We start from the raw sequence: 12,610 nt of genomic DNA, 5'->3' as shown, positions 1-12,610 counted from the left end.
TGTGTATATAAAAAGCTTCAAAAATACGCTGTAAATATGCTTATGAATTCCTTTCATAAAAAGGTGGAGTTGGTCTAGAGAATAAGAACATTTATTTTACTTAATTTCCAAGAACTCGTTTACTAGTGATAAGAATGATTTGAATTTCATGTTTACCTTGAAATAACTTTCAATATACATTTTTTTCTCGTTATCTGCAGCATTTTAAAATTCTGAGAATTCTAAGACAAGTCTTCATAAAGTATGACATATTTATTAAAATACCATTGAAAATAAATATTAACTTAAAACAAAGAAAGATGTTTTAAAATTCCTCAGAACACAATAAAGGTTTTTGTAAGGCACTGCATGTTTTTTTTTCCAATAAGCTGCCATGAACAGATATCTTCTTAGCAAAAACAACTTGTCGTTCGCGTAGAAATTTAATTTATAAACTCAAATTTTTTTGTTTTTTAATTTTTTTACTTAAAACGATCATTTTTTTTAATTTCAATTTAAGTGAAGTGCGTTAATGAACTGAATAAATTAAGCCTTAAAATAAAAAATAAAATATATAATGAAAACGACGATTTAAAGAAAATATATAATGAAAATGATCCTTTATCACATTACATTATATAACACACTTTTAAAATGCCTACACCTTTTTGTTTTGTTTTGATGTTTATACTTTTAATATTATAGTAATTTTTTTATTGTACTAGATGTGCAGTGGGTAACCAGTAATTACCCGGATCTGATCAAAATTTCATTACCCGGTTATACTCCGGTGAATAAATTTCACTACCCTGTATTAGATACCCGGACCTGGCATTTTTTACCGGGTGTACAGAGCCGGGTAAGATTAGTTTATGTTCGACACAACCATATTCATAATTAATAAAAACTATCCATAAAATAATTGTAGGTTTGTTAATCAATGTATTTCACCAATTTCTTAATAATCAAGCTGTAAAAACTGGTTCTGATACGACATGTACCTGAATTAAAATTTTGCACTCTTGTACAAAATTTAAATTCAGGGTAACATTATTTAAGTGAATATAGAACTCGATTAGAATATAGAACTCCAGTTAACTGTAATATCTTTACCTTTTAACCCACTTCAGATAGTCTAAATTTCAAATGATGTAAATTTCTTATTACTGTTAAAAAAAATAGTTTGAAACTTATATTTTTTTGAAGCCTTGAAATGCAGTCACAATTTTAATTCAGGCTCGAGTTGCAAATTAAATAGTTAAAAAAATTGGTCGGAATTTTGATTGACGATAAATTTTAATTCGCAAGAATATGCCAAAAGATTCTGCTCTTAGCGATAAGAACACGACTGAATGTCATACAGCACACAGTTTCAATTAAAATTATAGAGATCTAATTTATAATTTGATTGACGATAAATCAATATCGTTAATAATTTCGTGATAAATTTAACAGGTTGCACTCAAACTAACGATGGGAACTTGCATAATCGCCTTATCATCTCATAGGTATATTTTAAGAACTCTAGTTAATCTTGAAATCTTCGGAAATTTTATTAATAATAAACTGAATTTTTCGATAAAATGAAACTCTGTATTTAGCGATGGGAATATGATTGACGTTTGTAATGTCAAGCAACACAGAGTGGCAATTAGAAATGTTAAGTCCTAGCAAATTTATTTCGATGCATGCTGGTTTTGTGATTGAAAAATGAAATTTCTCCGTTTTCCTGTTTTATACTATTATGGCTAATCAGTTGGGGTTTTTTTTCAATAATGTTTTGAAGCGAGATTCAAATTTTCATATGAAATAATTTTCAAGTTAGTAAATTTCCATACACAATCGTGATACATATATTAGTACATATATGTGTGTACATATATATATATATATATATATATATATATATATATATATATATATATATATATATATCTATATATATATATATATATGTAGAATAAATGTGAAATGTAGAATAAAACAAAGAAAAATATAGACATATGGAAAAAAAAGGGGGGGGGAGATAATAAGTAAAAAAATAACAAACAACAGTTTTAAAAAAGAAAAAGAAAAGAGGAAAAAAAAGGATGAAATTTTATTTAAAAAACCGGGAAAATACCGGAAAAAAAGATATAATCTTTTCATCAGCCCACACGAAAGAACTCTGTTTTGCGGATATAATCGTGTGGGCTGATGAAAAAATTATATCTTTTTTTCCGGTTTTTTAAATAAAATTTCATCCTTTTTTTTTCTTCTTTTTTTTCTCTTTTTTTTTCAAAACTGTTGTTTGTTATTTTCCTACTTATTATTTCCCCCCCTTTTTTTTCTTCATACGTCTATAATTTTCTTTGTTTTATTCTACATTTTGAACTTATCTAATGAGTTCTGTTTACTTGCAGCTTAAGTGCAATAAATGAAACTTATTGTTTTTCTTAACTTTCTTCGTGTTTTCTTGTATTTATTTATATATATATATATATTATGACCACCCTGCTAATAACGTGTAGGACCACCTTTAGCCCTCAAAACTGCTAACACCCGCCGTGGCATTGATTCCACAAGGTGCTGATAGGTAGTCTGAGGTATCTGGTACCAAGCGCTCACCAACTGGTCCTGCAATTCCCTCACATCGCGAGGTGGTAGAGTGGCAGCACGAATTTGGTTTTCCAAGTAGGACCACAAATGCTCTATTGGATTAAGATCAGATGAATTTGGGGGCCAAGACATGACTTGAAAGTCACTGGAATGTTCCTCGAACGATTCGACCCTCCATGACGATTCGACCCTTATGACATAGTGCATTATACTGTTGGAAAACACCATCCCCCGCAGGAAAAAACTGTTGCCATGAAAGGGTGAACCTGGTCTGCAACTATGTTCAAGTAGTTTACAGACGTCAGGGATTGTTCTATGATGATTATGGGTCCTAATATGTCCCATGAAAACATTGTTCCTGGGCGAGAAACCATGAAAACCTGGGCGAGCCCATTGTTATAGATGGAGGGTGGTGATAATGTAATGGCTGTTCGGTGCATATATATATATATATATAGTATTAAGTGTTAAATCGAAAATGAGAGCGTATACTTGTATATTATATAAAAACAACTTTTTGATGAAAAATCGTCATGACTCAGTGGAGACAAATTACGTCTACATATGAAAGAATCGATAGATAGTTAAACTTTATTTTGCTCCCTGCCAGCAGAGATTGCCGAGCTGATATAAATTATACTTTGGTAGAAACTTATCAAGGCTCCATTAGAATCAGGCTAACCACGAGAGGTCTTTTGAGATTTTCACCTCTATTTTGTGCAAATACTGAATAGTTTCGTTTAAAAGAATTCTTTCCGACCAAGAATGCGACCTTGTTCCTTAAACAAGTGCTGTCGTGTCTTCTAGATTAAAAGCTAAGAAGTTGAAAATGAAAAAAAAACTGCATATCTACTGAGTGGATTGGTTTTCGATGGCGAAAATTCTTGAAGAGATAACCTAAGTTCTGAATAAAAATGAGAGTCGCGTAACTAATCATGATCGAGTGGTTTACCACGACCTAAAAAATACCCAAAACTGTTTTATAAAAATTTTCATAAATCAAAGTATGCCATTTTTGCCTGTAACTGCAAATTTATGTTGTGAATAATTTATTTGACTCAACAACTTAACCTAGATATTTTTCGTATTAAAACTACTAAAAATACTTTTATTTTGTTTCAGAAATACCTTTCGATGTAATCAAATAAATAAACATTTTGACCACAATCAACACTATTTGAAAGAATACTTTTTTTGAAATCAAAAATTACCGCACTCTCGCCAATTAACGCGATACATGCCTGTGAAAAACCAACTCCCCTAAAGTTGATCTCACGCTGACTCTGAACTTTTTTTGACCAGTTTTCGCACTAACAAGGTTAGTAAAATTTTATTCCAGCTTGTTTTAAATTGAGATTGCAAAAATATCATTTCATGAATATAAGCTTCATATATGCATATTTATTTTATCCTCTCAAACAAAATGTTCTCTAAAAAATTATTATATATTTAAAAGTATTAAAGTAAAGGTCACCCCTGAATGAAACACACTTAAAAGTAGATTTCAAAATTTACTTCAAACTACAAAGCTCGGATTTGTAAGAATAAATCAGTTATTTTTCTTATTTGTTTAAATTACTTGTCTGATTTATTTCTAAGTCTCAAAGGAAAACATTTTTCAGAATATTTCTTAATTTAAAAAAATTTTAAAACTTGGAAGTTTTTTCTGTAGCATAAAAAAGTTCATCGTCCTGATTTTTTATTTTTTACCACACACTTTCATTGCTTTTTTTTCTTTTCCTTTCGTGAATATTCGTATCCTAATGCCTTTCAATTCCTTCTATTATTTTACTCTTTGAAGTGCTTGTGTGAGATCAAAAAATAAAACCCTAGTCAAATACTATATTTATTAGAAAAAAATAAATTCCTCGCCAACTGAACTTGAGGCTTGGATTCTGAGAGCAAATATTTAATTTGATTTCTTTTGTTTTTAATGGCGAGAAAAAATAATCTAAAAGTAAGTACATTAATGATTTTCCCAAGTAGCACAGGGATATTGTAACAGCTTTAATCTACTTCGACCGACATTGTCAATATTGGCGAAAATCGAAATTGTATGTACGATATTGTACAATTCCCGTCGATTTCACATTAAAAGTCTGTTTGTAAAACTTTTCATTTTAAACTTTATTGCGTTCTTAAATCGAAATTAATCATTTAAAAGACAAAAAATGACGTCAAATAGTTATAATTCCAAAAAATAAATTTAAAATATAAATTTAGAGATATCCGAACAACACTCGGAAATATTTGATATCAATATTGCAATCGTGTTTTTGTCACGACATCGATTGTTTTCTCTAAATACTGAAATCTAGGATATTCCACTCGAAACCGCAACCGTAATCCGTTAAGATGCTGTTTATCACTGTCCGCTATGCCTGCGGTCTATTTATCTTTTGTCTTGTTATTTTTAAATCTAATTTCGTCTCATAAGATTTATATCTTAGCTCATAATGTAAGTGAAATGAAAGTGTTTCGATTAAGCGAGCCCGAAAACTCAAACCAGCTGTAGATGAATCTGAATTAATACACCTTGTTGAAGTGAGTGAATTCTCTGATCTTGGCAGGTATGTGCTGTTTTTAATATATATAATTATATATAGCAAGAATTACATCGATTTCCTCTTTTTTCATGTCCAGGCTGCTTAACTATTTAATTATATCACATTATTCAATTCTCATATTCGCAAACAGTGACGTAATTTTATAGTATGTTTGGAGGTGTTAAGCCTTCTGACATGCTTATGTTTATATTTTTTCCACACCTGCAACTTGTACGTTCGATAAAAAATATTTTTTTCTACACTAATTAAAAATTTAAGAGCTAAGCGAGCTAACAAATAGATCATATTTGCATATTTTTTAATTATTAATTTGTCATGGTAGATTGAAATGTTTTTTTTTTTTTTTTTCGAAATGTTAAATTGAAGATTTAGTATGTCTACTAGATTGATTTAATATGTCTACTGAAGATTTTATAAGATCTCTAATGTTACTGATAGTAAGAAGTTTTTTTTGCGCAACCGTACAAGTTTGTAGTTATATATATATATGTTTAATTATTATTTAATATTATGTTTAATGTAGTATTTAATTAATATATAATGTTTAAATTACAAAGCAAAAGAATTGTATCATGAAAGTTTTATATATCTACATCTTACTTACCGAACCGAATAGCTCATTAATCAATTAATGAATAATTTCGGAAGGGTTTTTGATATGTATATATATATTTGCCAGAATTATGCCAATTACCTATTGTTTTTAGTCCAAGTTTGTTAACTATTAAATTATATCACATTATTCAATTCTGATATTCCCAAAGACCTTGTTTAGGTACTTTTATTATTTGTTTTCTTTAATTGGTTCTGTGCATTATAACAATTTGTCTGCAAGACTTGAAATATGGCGAAAATTACCGTTATTTATTTTTTGACAGAAATTTACCCGTTATATTTGAGTTATGCATTTAAATAATAACTTTTTGACATGCTCAATATACGCCGATAGTATCGTAAATTGATGTATTTTTTCTGTTTTATTTCTGTCAGTTATTGATGTTGATTTTCACGTGGATTTTAAATATCCTGATAAACAACCTGTAAAATTGGAATCTTGTATTTGGGTACTTACTTTTTAAATCAATAATTCTGTCGGAATTTTATCAGTTATTGCTACTGATTTCTCCATAGTTTTTCTGATATTTTTATACAACAGTCTAATCCAGAAACGAAACACTCATTTGAGGCAACCGATTCGTGTGAATTTGTTGTCAATCTTTTTTTATTTTCGCCAAGTACTACTGCGGATTTAATGATTTGCAATTTTTTTATGTGATGATTAGTTACAAAAGAAGAAGGAAATAATTTCTGTTTTCCCCCACCTCCCAGCAAAATGCGAAAATGTTACATGTAATGTTATTTTAAAAAATTACATGTTCAATTTAAAGAAAGTAATATATAGGTATTTTTATTTTATAAACACGGCACTTTTGTTATTTTAAATTAGTAACATACATGTTTATTATTATGAAAAGTATCTTGCAGAAAGATATTAGTGCTAGAGAGTTTTGTCGCAGATAGCTCGAAAAAATTCTGCCTCAAGGATTCAGAGTATAACAGCTTTGGTTATACCTATCATTTCAATTAATGTTATTATAATGCTTTTTTAAATTTATTATTGTGTTTTTGTCGGAGATAATAGTAACTTCGGTAAGTCATGACAACTTCTTGGAATTATTGATGGAAAGTCAGGGATTTGAAAATCTAAAATGTCGCAGATACCCTGTACATATCAAAATGAAAAGCAATCCATTATCCATCCCAACTTTGCAACATATTTTAACTTATGTGATTCTTAAGTCAAATATGGCTGTGATAAGTGTTTTGATGGTATAGGTATTTCTCCGCACACAATTTATGCATAGAATTCGTGATAATTGGATTCGTAAACATACAATCTGATACTGCAATGTTTAATATGTTTATGCGAAGGCCATTGCTTTGGAAGCTTCTCATATACAAAGTAAAGAACTAATGCAAGAACTCTTTTAGAGAATAAAGTGACTGAAATAATAAATAATATATTATAAAAATGAAAAATTTAGATAATTACTTTCTTCAGCAATCCCATGTCAGTTTTACTTGTTTGGTCTTAATTAATGATAAAATATGAGATACATTTTGTAATGGTTATTAAAACATTATGTATGTATATATTTTTTTTCTTCTTTCAAGTATGTTATTTTGAAACCATCTGTGAAGGCTATCTATGCTCTTTTACTTCAGCACCATCTTGGAATTGGCGATGACGTATTGTAAATTAGAATGAAAAGGGAAACAGTGTTTTGAAAGCCTCTCAGCTGTTACAAACACCATCTTGGGTAATTTTATAGACATAGAATTTTAAAATTTGTAATAAGACTTTACTTTTTTATGAGTCATTATCTTGCACTAAAATGGATCAGTTATTCCTTAAATTAATTACCCTGGTCCTTCCTGTTTTATTTTGTTTAGTTTGTATTCTAAACTCTAATACTTTTACAGCATTGTATGTTTCAAAGGTTAGCCACTCTTAAAGTTTTGTAATGTTTTTCATGGCGTCTTTTCTCAACTACTAGCTATCAGGGTTTGTTGATTTAAATCAGCTTGATTCAAATCATGATTTAATACATGATTTAAATCAAATGATTTTTTTTAAATCATTTATTTTGAAAGTTAAAAAACAGTGTTTTAAATTATTGATACTTTTATTGTTTTCTTTTCTTAGTTTTAAAATTTATTTTAAATAAATTGCTGCATTAATTAATTTTAGTTATTGAAATTACTTTCTTTCTTGGTGTATGTTAAATTCCAACACATTTGAAATTACATTTTTAAAAATCTTTTTGATTCTTGAGATTGATTGGATAGCATTAAATGTGTACAGATTAAAGTACACATTTAATGCTGTCTTAATATAGACTTGCATAGCTGTAGAAAGTAATTAATAAACATGAATTTTTTAAAAATAAATGCAAATGTTAATTAAAATTCTACCTTTTGATTGAAAAAGCATGGAATTAAAATCTACATTATATTTCATTGGTGGAAAATGTCTATTTCTAAAGCTTGAGGTTATATTAGAAGGGAAAAAAAGGGGGCTGATGAATTCAGATGTTGTTTTTTCCTGAAATAGTGTCATTCTTCCCTTTTAAAGTCTATTTGAAGCAGTAGAGTTAACTGGTATTTTTTTCCTCATATGTTTATAGTATCTTTGACATTATCAGATTTTCTATAAAGAAATTTTGTGAAAAAAAAATTCCAATGAGTACATATTTTTAAAAAGAAATTTTTTTAGCTTAACTTATCTATTTTGATATAAGATTAAAAATGAATATTTTAATATAAAAATTATTAAATATTTATTTATTTATTGATGAATCTATCATATTAAAAATCAAGAGAAAAAAATCTCACTTTTTAAATAAAATTATGGTTTGCTAATTGAAACTTTGTTTTAATAGTTAAAGAACAGGGATCTGTGTCCAAGCCAAATTTATTACCACTTAGCGGTACCTTTACAAAATACTTCACTATATCTGAATCAGCACTGTGGTAAGCACATGTTAGATGTGGAATTCGTATTGACCCAGCCGGGTTCCAATCCCTGCCGATACTGGGATTGGAACCCGGATCACCTCATCGAAAGGTGACCAAATAATTTTTAAAAATTATTCAAAGAAAAACTTTTTTCCATCTATTATATTATAAAATATAATATTTTCCATATGTTATAAACTTACTCGTAAAGGGTCGTAAGGTTCTTACTGTAAACTTACTCTTATTCCATATGTTATAAACTTACTGAAAACACAAAAACTGCTCTGATTCTATACAAAAGAATTGTCAACCTAGGGGTTAGCATAAACGCTGCTAGTAGTACTTGCGTTATACTTATGTCCACTTTAATGTAATGTTAATGTTTTCAATATAACTATTTGTCTTTTAATTTAAAAATATTCGCGATCGCAACGCTCGAGTACGCCGTCTAGCGGGAGCCTGTAAATATCGGACATTAATTTATCACGTTTTCATTTAGTTCCATCAAAGTCATTGACTGAATCAGACGCCATTTTTTAGCAGCAAATAAGAAACAAAATTTCCCTAAGGAAAAGGCCGAAGAACTTGAAAAAAATCTCCAGAATATTAGTAAATCTTTCAGGAACAGAACACGCCAAACATTTGAAGAAAAATTCCTCAATAATTTTTAATTTCTATTATCAACAAACTTGCAACTGATGACTTCCGATTTCGGATACTGTTACAGATGTGTGTATTAAGGTAAAATGCATTTCTTCTGTCTTCAATTCATTACGAATTAAAGTGAAGTCAACATTGCTTTCGTCATTCCAGTGAATAAATATGAATTCAGAACATACAGAATTGTAATAGTTATAGCATATTCTTCTTCGTTATAGAATAGTATATATTTCTGTATCCATATAATTCGGAAAACAACAATAAAAAATTATCCAAGTTACTTGAAATAGTGCCATTTGTGCTGATTCTTAATTAATTTAAATCGTTTTCTTGGTAAGTATTTTTTAGTTTTGAAAGAATAAGTTCAACTAGAATTCAGCTATTCTGTTTTTAGCTACATATTCAAATTCATATCAATTATAAAATTTTGCTGTGTAGTATGTTATCTAAAAGTAATGAAGGTATAAACTATGTATCTATTATTTGAGAATAAAGTTTTCAAACAAGGAACTTATCATATTGGAATTCTCCGGGAATCATAACTCAGGTAAGTGCAATGATTTTTACAATAAAAAATTTGCTTGTAAATATTTTTTTTTTCATTTGATGATGGTTCTCTACAGAATGGTTTTTTACGTCTGATTAAGAACTATAAGAATAATAAAAAAAAGAAACAATATGAAAGTTTTTATTTCAATGTTAATAATTCTTAAAATCGTTTTTTTTATCCTAAGAATTCTTTATTTTCCGTTTTTTAGTTTATAATTTTTTGATAAAAATTGTTCTCAAAATACTTTTGAAAAATTAAATGGTATAACATTATGTGTTTATGTATACTTCTTGTATATTCCAATGTTTGAAATAATATGATTCAGAAAAGTATGGAATAAAAATTCGGTACTTACGACGCCACCGCCGCTACAGATTTGGCGGTTTTTAAGTGCCGCCAATCTACACTTAAAATTTTTGCGACAGTTCATAAAATAAAACACTTTATTTAAAATCAAAATAGTTAATTGGATTTCGGTGGAAAATGAGCCGATATAGAGTTTAGCTTAGATTCAAAACAATCATATCGCCATATGAACTCTGATGAATAAGATTCCAAATGAAATAACATTTCCAAAACGTACGTTTGCCAAGATAAAGTTTTATGTTGTGGGAATTGGTACATTTTCGTTTTTTCGGTAAAATATTTCCCTCCTGAAAAAATAAAATTGCATCTTGTTTTGTTTTTGGCAAATCCCAAAGACGAATATTCGTAGCACTAAAAATGGCGACAAAAAAGAATTGTTTTTTTGTTTTTGTTTCGTCAGCATTCTTTATTTTACGTTTCTTAGTTTCTAAATAATGATTTTTATTGAAACTTGAAATATTTTGATAAAAATTGTTGTCAAAAAACGTTGTTTACAAAATTAAATTTCGTAAAATTATGAGGCTTATGTATACTTTTTGTTCATTTTAATTTTTGAACTAATATGATTCTTAAAACTATAGAATGTAAAGTTTAAATGGGCCTTTCATGTTATATCATTAAATTTAGTAATACTATTTCTCGGGCATTAGGTTTTAACTCTTATAAGAATATACATATTTTTTTCTGTTAATGTACAAATATTTTTCCGATGTGTTTTGGATATTCCTTCTCTAATAAAAAGAGATACCATTTTGTTTTCGGTTGTACAAGAAAGAAGATCAAGCATTTTTCTTTTTTAAATTTAATAAGCCACATTAAAGAAGGAACGTTGCAATGCTACACGCTACATTAACGACGTCTCCAGAGTAACTGAATGACGGTTCATATGGAAATCGCAGGTAAGCGTCTCATACAACAACGCCCCCTATAGTTCGTTGCGATCGCGAATTAAAATTAACCCCAGTTCATGTCATGTCTTATTTTTTTTCAGCTGCTACCTTCAGACTGTTTGAAGAAACTAGCTGACTAGAAAAAGCTGAAAAATTTGGTGAAGTTCTTGCCACCGCCAACGACCGGGAAGGCAGGAAGACTAAGTTTGTCTCAACTGACAGTTTTGTTTTAGAAACAATTGATTGTATTAAAGAATATAATAAATTATAGAAATTAGTATATTATTCTTTACTGTTTAATAAAAACTATATTTCATTTACAGATTTGACAACCGTAGAGAATAGATAATAAGATAACCGAATAGATATTTTGGCAACACTTTAATGGACAAAGGCTATAAGTAAATTAAATCGCAGCTTATTCTGCCATGCTTACCCTTTTTTAAATCAGAAATCTGAGGAAGTGACTCCTGTTATTTTATTATGACAATATCAGTGTAAATATTGCTTTTTTTTCTTTTTAATCAGTTTTCTTAAAATCAAACCTGATGCTTTGAAGATAAGGAATTTTGTTTTCCATACATACTATTTAAGTAAAATACAGATTATATAGTACTAAAACGTCACAGCAAAAAAGTTTATCGTTTTAAATTAAACATATTGTAATTTTAATCTACATAGTAAAATATAGATGCTGTGAAAATTATTGCACAAATCACTTAAAATATTAAAATTATTTCTCAGTATAAATGGCTGCTTGTACCCTGAAAAAGAGAAGAAATATCTTAACAAAACTATTTACTTTCTAGCTTATTTTCTAGAATATTAGTAAAATATACCTGCCTACCCAAACTTATTAAATATTAATAACTAAGCTGCAGACTTTAAAATGCTATAAGTTTTGGTAATGTCAAATAATTTAATTTTAAACAAGCTAGAATGGTTTTGTTATCAGCTTTTTCCAGGTTACAAACAGGCATGAATATTTTCAAAAGCTAATTTTTACTTTCTCAAATAACGTAATTTTGGCGATTGTCGGCATTCCACAGCATTCGTTTTTTGAATATCGTGTTGACGATGTCGGTTGACATAGTACAGCGTTTGTAAATGCAGAGAGATGTCGATCGACGTTCCCCAACGTTTTTACAATATCGAACAATATTGTTTTGCAATATTGAATATACGTTATAAAAGGGGTCCATTTTTATATAGTACAATATTTCGTTACGATATTGTACAATGTTCAAAGCTAAGTTTTTACGATATCGTTTTTGTGAATTGTGCTACTTGGGTTATGCTGTTAACTTTCTGTGTAGTGTTTTATTCTAGGAATAAAATCTAATTAATTTTAATTAAAATATCGCTGTAATATACACTTTATTCTAAAAAATGAACGAAAGTACTGTTCAATAGAGATAAATTCTATTTAGCAATTATATTTTATTCTTAAAATCTTCTTATAGCGATGTAAATCAAGTAAT

At 28.6% G+C, this 12,610-nt stretch overlaps 1 long non-coding RNA gene across 1 annotated transcript; it reads left to right on the top strand.

Moving 5' to 3' along the window:
• Positions 1-7,285: 7,285 nt before the first annotated feature.
• LOC147806993 (uncharacterized) lies at positions 7,286-11,409 on the top strand. Its single transcript, XR_015435431.1, has 2 exons — positions 7,286-7,465; positions 11,231-11,409. It is a non-coding gene; the product is annotated as an uncharacterized LOC147806993 (long non-coding RNA).
• Positions 11,410-12,610: the final 1,201 nt, after the last annotated feature.

Source organism: Parasteatoda tepidariorum, chromosome 7 (genome assembly GCF_982258835.1).
Source record: "Parasteatoda tepidariorum strain Cologne lab strain chromosome 7, Ptep-v5.0, whole genome shotgun sequence".
Classification (NCBI taxonomy): Eukaryota; Metazoa; Arthropoda; class Arachnida; order Araneae; family Theridiidae; genus Parasteatoda; species Parasteatoda tepidariorum.
The sequence above is the reverse complement of the archived record's forward strand: the minus strand, read 5'-3'. Positions and strand labels throughout refer to the sequence as shown.